Source organism: Octopus bimaculoides, chromosome 14 (genome assembly GCF_046866305.1).
Source record: "Octopus bimaculoides isolate indiv1 chromosome 14, ASM4686630v1, whole genome shotgun sequence".
NCBI classification, from domain to species: Eukaryota; Metazoa; Mollusca; class Cephalopoda; order Octopoda; family Octopodidae; genus Octopus; species Octopus bimaculoides.
Window position 1 is genome coordinate 20,083,516 of NC_142941.1, and position 7,500 is coordinate 20,091,015.

At 34.2% G+C, this 7,500-nt stretch overlaps 1 protein-coding gene across 5 annotated transcripts in view; it reads left to right on the plus strand.

Annotated features, from left to right (window-relative positions):
* The window catches only part of LOC106874076 (uncharacterized), a 29,777-nt gene that overhangs the window by 3,059 nt on the left and 19,218 nt on the right, over positions 1 to 7,500 (plus strand). The window contains exons 1-2 of one of the 5 annotated variants that reach the window (XM_089362481.1): positions 1,210 to 1,355; positions 5,473 to 5,544. The exons of 1 other annotated variant lie outside the window; for it this stretch is intronic. The gene's annotated coding sequence lies outside the window, so the exon portion shown is untranslated. Of the gene's footprint in view, positions 1 to 532; positions 662 to 1,183; positions 1,356 to 5,472; positions 5,545 to 6,520; positions 6,689 to 7,500 lie in introns of those variants that run through there. 3 more of the 5 variants (XM_089362480.1, XM_052972732.2, XM_089362479.1) reach the window with 3 other exon arrangements.

Below are 7,500 nucleotides of genomic sequence, written 5' to 3' on the forward strand. Positions count from 1 at the left end.
CTTTCTTTCTGTTTCTTCTCAATGATTCTTTTCTTTCTTTTTTTTACTTTTTGTGTCTTTCTTTTCATACTTCTATCATTCTTCCTTTTGCTACACGTTTCTCCCTCCCTCCCCTTTCACTCCCTCCCTCCCCTTTCACTCCCTCCCTCCCTCCCTCTCATTCTATTTCCCTTAACTCTTTCTGTTTTCCTTTTTTTCTACACCTGCTTCTTTCTCTTACATTCTCTTTCACCTTCTAAATTTTCCTTCCCCTACCTTTCTCTCATCTCTTTTTCGTAATTCTATTTCTTTTCATATTTTGCGTTCCAATTCTCAAAATCAAACTATATTTGCCTCTTGCATTTCGATATATTTCCCTTTTGCTTTCCTTATTGTGTCCGGTTTTTACATTTTCATCGAATTCTTATATTCTTATGTTTTTCGATCTTATTTCTTATTAACCTTCTCTCGTCTGTCGTTCTTCCCATCCCTTCCTTTCACTTATCAAATATTAAACTTTGCTTTCGCCCAACTATTTTTTTTTCTTTCTATTATTGCTGCTCCTCCTTCCTAATTAGAACGGGACAGATAATTATTCTGGGGCTCTCTATTGTTGTCTGCCATCTATTTCTCTTCCGTAATTCTCTTCCTTTTTCCACAACGGTTGGCCCTCCTAAAACCAGTAAGTTTTGTCATATATTGTGTGTGTGTGTTTACTTGCTTATAATTTCAGATGTTTTCTTAATTTAGTTAATTCAGTCTCTGAATTTCATTACCAACCCTATAGCTTAGTAGTGATGTTGGTACTTATAATACTGTTTGTAAGTTATTGCCAAATTCACCAAGAAAATTAAATACATCAGATTTTATCACTCAACCGAATCCAATATGTTTTCAATACATATTGTTCGTTGCTCACTTTATGCCATTCAAAACGAGGTTGTCTTGTTTCTTTACTTATTTATTAGACTTTCCATTGTTTCTTCGATTCCTACCTATTTTTCATAACGAATCTTCCTCCATAGAGCTGTATCTCCGCCCAGCAAACTCAAGTCTCGTATCTGTGTGTCTATAATTTCTTTTCTACCTAGCAGTAATATATATATATATATATATATATATATATATATATATATAATGGTGGTTCTCCAATTTGTTAATGTTAAGAAAAGGGTGGGGGAGTCCCCCCCCCCAGTGGGTTAATGGACGGGGGTGTCGGTTTTCGTGTCTTGCATGAACTGGAAACGAAAACCTTTCCGTATAGCAGTTGCTTTGCTAACAATCTGCAGATAACTAGATACTATTAGTGACTGCTATAACGCTCATGGTTTCTGTAAAATGCATATTATTTTTCGGAAATCATAATAAATATTGTGGTGTGTATACTATTTTTTAATTATTTTTTGTTTTTCTGCATTTCTGTATGAATTTTATGCTAATAATTGTTCTATCCGCCTAGAAACGTGATGCTATAGAATCCTGAAGATATTTCTCTTTTCACTGCCCTGGAAAAGAATCACGTGTATAACACACACACACACACACACTTTCTCTCTATGTTTCTTTGATTTATTGCTTTATTTACTAATCTAATGTTATTGCTGTATTGTTATTCAGTTACATTTTGGATTAGGAAAGAATTATTTTCATTGTATCCTTGCCTTTTACTGCGAATGTCGTTTTTCTTCCTTTTTTTCTGTTACCTAATTAGTTGGTCATTCCCTTTTTTTTTTGTAAAGAAAATACTTTCATTTTAATAAAATATCCTGTGTGAGTTAGAATTGGTGGTGTTGGGGGTGGGGGGGATCTTGTAGTTTGTTGGTTACAGTCTGTTAAAAATGTTTCATTGTTTGTCTGCACTGAACTGCTGCCACTGTTTCTAATATGTTCGTTTGTCTTTGATTCTTCTTTTCGCTATCTTTGTACAGCTGAACTGCCACTTCCCATCATCAGCTGGTTTAATTTCCTCACCTCTCTCTCTTTCTTTCTCGCTCTGTCACACGCATGTTACACGCGCGCGCGCGCACGCACGCACGCATGCACTCCTATCTGTCTTTCTGACCTCCTCCTTTCTCAATTCTTAGTATCGTTCTATCTTTGTATCATGCTTCTCGGTCTGTCTTTCAATCAATACGTATCATATCATTCCTCCCACTCACACATTGTATCAATCTCTCTCTCCCCCCCTTGCATCATACTATGCTCACTTTGTCAGGGTCTTCTTTTCTCTATTATGCCAGCTCCCTTTTCCACTTTTTATTCCACAATCTCTTATTTCCTATTCTGTATCCTCAACTTTCCACTCTATATCTTCCTCTTACACTGTAGTATAATTTCTCCCACACCTTCCTAATTCTCCTCTCATTTTCAGTTATTCTCACTCTCTGTCTATTCCCTCTCACTCACTCACTCTCTCTCACTCACTCACTCTCTCCTTCCTACTTTTATTCAGTCACTTTTACCTTTTTACTCTGTAAATTCGCCTGTTATCTCCATCAGTTTTATTTCTCTCTTTCTCCTTATTCTCCCACCACCACCACCACCACTTCATAATCCTTTCGTTTCTTCCTTCCCTTCTCTCCGACTTCTCTCTTTTCTCTCTTTGTTACGTACGTTTCTTTTCTTCTTTATCTCTTACTCAGTCTCTCTCTTTCAGTTATCAATTCGATCGATATTGATATAGATGTGAGTTCAGATCCTGCGAAGGTCAACTTTACCTTTCTCCTAAGACCGATAAATTAAAGTACCACTCAAGTGCTAGGTTCGACTATACTCCACCTCCACAACAAATATATAAATAGAAATAAAATTGTGGTCTTGCTTTCACAGTTATCTTTGGAGTTGCAAAAATAGTTGAGATATAATGTATTATTTAAGTTTTGTTGAGTTCAAATTCCGCCGAGGTCGGCTTTACCTTTCATCCTTTCGAGGTCGATAAATTAAGTACCAGTGAAACTCTATGGTTGAGGTAATCGACTAGTCCCCTCCCCAACAATTTCAGGCCTTGTGCCTATAGTAGAAAGGATTAAGTTTTGTACCTCTGCTGGTTCGACTTTGCTTTCCTATTTCTATTGTCTACTCCTGAAACAATTGCTACACAGGATACTGGACTAGAATTCAAACAATTCAAGTTGGTGAAAATGTACTGAATGACATGCACAAAAAGAATTTTTTAGGCGATTCAATACCTTTTAGGCAAAGAAAAATGACGGAAACCTAGTGCCAATGTTCGTCAGTAGGTCAAAGAAAATAGAGATTAATTTCAGGAAATTAATTTCATAGAAAATTGAATTTTTACACTTGGGTGAATCTAATATTTGTTAACAGGCAAGGTGATAACTGTGGACATGTTTTCATTTTATTAGGCATCATCAACAAAGCGGAGTCTTCTCGAGTCTACTTCAATCAATGGACTAAAATCCCCCTCCCCCCATAAGTTAGAAAAGTTTGGGCCAGTATAATTACAGTGCGTGAAGGGGAATAACTCAATTGGACCTATAGTACAGATTTAGATAGTTCAAATTTACTGAATAATGTAAAAAAAAAAAAAAAAGATCTAAATGAACTGAAGTTTGCCTTTTAGTTGAAGAAAGAGTACAAAAGTGGCAATTATTAATGATCCTCAAAACAAAAGAGGTAGGGATGATTTCAAGAAATTTCCACAGAAAATTGAATTCTAATGCTTAATGAAAAATTTGATCTTTATGAAATTAGATGCATTGAAGGAAATTATTGATATTTTTATGCTAGTCGGGAAGAAGGGACTAAACTCATGGCTTTTGCAGGCTCTCTAAACAACTGGTGAGACTGCTATGGCTGATGTCCAACCTGAATGTTGGCAAGGAAAATGTGGGATAGGTGGTAGCCAGGTTTCTTGTTTGAATGTTTGCAAACGGTCGAAATTCACTGAAGGCACCCAAGTACCAGCCAATGTTAGGCACATTTAATGCTTCTAATTAGTCCTTTTCACTGAAAGGATTTGGGTGTTTTTCTTTTTTGTTTGTTTTTCATCTATTTTATTTAAACAGATTAAGGAATCTTTTGTCTTTGCATCAAAGTTCTGTTGTTATATACTTATTGAGGTAGGATATATGTGGGATTATTTGCAGTATTCTTTCTCTTCATTGCTGTTTCATGTGCTTTACTTTTCCACTTATTTTTACTGATCCCTTGTATTGTAATTCAATAATCCCTTTCCCAGTTCACCTCCACCAGCATTGTCTCTAAGCGGATTGATAAGAGAGGGTCCTCGTTTAAATTTTTCTTTTCTAAACTCTCTCAATATGGGATTCTAAATAACTTGACTTCATAGCTATTGCAAAGCTAGGTAGATCTATCTTTTCTCTATACTCAAAAGCATTAAATATATTGTTCTAATCTTCAATTTTTTTTTCTGGTTTTATGAAAAAGATTGATATATTAAACATATTTTAAGATTTATGCCATCTTGATTTTTTGCAGTGCTAAAAGTTGTGGGTCCTTCCAATCCTATTTCTCCCTCCTTTTATGGACTTAATTTGACTTTTCACTATTTCCAATAACATCTTTTATTTTATTTGATGATATATGTTTTATTATATTTGATGATGCACATTTTAAATTACCTCTTCTATTGCCTATCAATTGTAAAGTAAGAGTTTATTGCCTGCCTGCCTGCCTGGTGAACTAAAGAAACAGAATTATTCACCTTTCTCAAGGGCATGGCACAGTAACAAATAAAGTTGGAACTTGGGACAATGTACTCAAAGATTTTTTTTTTTTTAAATCTTAAATTTTAAGTCTTTTTACAAAGAGAATTGCGTTTTTTTTTAATTCACAGTTTAGTAGAAAGGTTGGTCTGGAGGAAGAATTTATAGAATGAGGTAAATAACAATAAAAGTACACTGTGTCATTGATTGTTACTAGAGAGCATGTGTTTTTTATTTTGTTTGTTTAATGAATTCATCCTACTCCTCTAGCTCAGATATTGTAAAGTCAATCAATCTCTTAATCCTCTCATTTTTGCCTTGATCTATTTTGGGACTGTAGAGTACTAAAATGCAGTATACTTTTACATTTATTTTGTTTCCAAGCTGCTTATCCTCTGTAGCTAGTCATTTAGAGCAACGAACAAAACTGCACAAAGTTAGAATATTGGACATCCATGTGTAAGTGTAATTTAATGGTGCAGATGCAATAGATGCATGCATTTTGGAAAATAATTTATTTACATTTATCTAGCAAAATTAAGTCTGAAGCGTATTAGTGTGTTGTGAAGAAGAAATACCTACATATTTCTTTCATTGTATTGACACTGATCACCACTCGTCTCATATCACTAGTCCCCACCTCTTTTCTTCCGAGGATCATTAACAATTACCACTTTTGTACTCTTTCTTCAACTAAAAGGCAAATTTCAGTTCATTTAGATTTTTTTTTACATTATTCAGTAAATCTGAACTATCTAAATTCATTGGTATCATTTTCGTTTTGTCTGTTTGTCTTCACACATAGGTGCATACATATTGGCCTAATGCTAATTTTTATGTGAATATTTTGATGAAATCAAACCCATGCATATTGGAGGTATTTATTTTTATTGATATCAGATATTAGTTGAAGTTTTCTCAAGTGTGAACCAGTGATTAGAATTAGAACCTTATATCAGAAATGCATGCAAAAAAATAGAATATAATGAAATAACACTGTTGGTGACACCATTTAACTCTTATCGTGTTCTCTATTCTGATGTTGGTGTGCAATCAAGCCAACTGGAGTTTCCATACATCTGAAGGCAACATGTTGATGATAAATGTGAGTGTACATTAAACTCCAGTAGGATTTGAACATAAAATAATCAGCTACTGCATTAGATGAACCAGACCAAAATTTTACAGTTTCATAAATTTACCTTCAAATTATAATTAAATGTAATATGTCTTATAGTGGTTTAAAATGACATAGGCATTCTTGCTCTTGGCAACAATGGGGAGAAGCATAGAGGTTGTTAATTGAGAAATTTAAGTGCAATAGTGAGAGCCTATTAGTTAAACTAACAGCAAGGTGTAGAAGTCATTACAAGAATGGTTAGTAAAAGCAGTAAAATACCAGGTCTTTCAGGGAGTGTTGCCTATATGGTAAAAGCAGGTTGAAATCTAAGTATAAAAGAAATGCACTAAAGAGTGAAAAACACAGGGATATTGGCTGATGAGTCCTGAAAATGGTAGTACCAAAGTAAAGTTTATTACATGACAGTTGAAAACAGTGTATGTTGGGTTTGTAATCAGGAAGCCATGTATATCTAGTGTGTTATGGTGATAGTTGCAAAGCTGAAATCAGACAACTCAGCGTTTTAAATTTTGATCTAGAGAAGAATCTTTGGCAATGTTCTAGTGTTGAGAAAATGAGATGAAGATTGATTTGTTTAGCTCCAGGTCAGTTTTCAAGTTCACTTGTGGTGAAAGGCATTTGAACCAATTTCTATGAAGTCATTTCCTAAGCATTGTGTAGTCAGGCATATATCAACTAATATATCTTTTTTTTTTTCCTTATTCTTTTTTAGATTGTGGGGTGTATTTGAGGGAGATCTGGCTACTATTTATAGCAATTTGAGTGATCACATAGATGTTCATTTGTTGGCTTGGTTCATAGGCAGAGTTCAGCTTATGAATCAGTATGCTGTCAACAAGATCACAGTTAACAGTAGATCAGTAAAGAATTTAACATACTGGTAGGTGTTTCCCCTGAAGTTTTCCCTTGTGTTTCTTCTCTTCATTATTTCTTTTGAGATGGTTACATAAGAATTAAAGACAGTAGGACTGTGAGATGTGTTATATGCTAATTACTTGATTCTCATTGCTAATTTTGTTATGGAAAGTTTTAAATCTGGAAAGGTGATCTAAACAAAAGGTCAACTGTGCAAATGTTACAAAAGCTAGTATTATCTGGGAACAGGTTTCATTCATAATATAGAAAATAATTTGGAGGAAATTCAATAATGTACCTCATACAGATTGGATCCAGGTTTTTTTTTCTTCAGTCTTGAGTATTCAGTTGTTTATTCTCTTGCAGTACCTGCACATAGAATAAGTGACTATATATATGTATGTGTGTGTGTGTGTATATATATATATATATATATATATATATATATATATATATATATATATATATATATATATATATATACTTAAATGTTATCCTTAAGCAGAATCAGCATAGCACAGTATTTTACCAGGTTCCACTTTGGAATTACATGTACAATCCATCTGGTTGGCTCTTGAACAGTTTCCATCTACCCAATTTCATTCAAATGTTTAGGTTGATTCAAGGTTGTAGTAAAAGATATTTGCCCTAGGTGCAACAGAGTGGGATTGAACCCAGGATCTCATGTTTGTGATGCAAACTTAACATTACTTCGGCTTATACTGTACTCCAACATACAGATATATCAAAATGTGTATTAGATGTTTGCAGCTGATAAGGGTTGGGTCCAATACATTAAATGTACTAGTGGCTAAGCAGTCAGGTAAATCCATGATG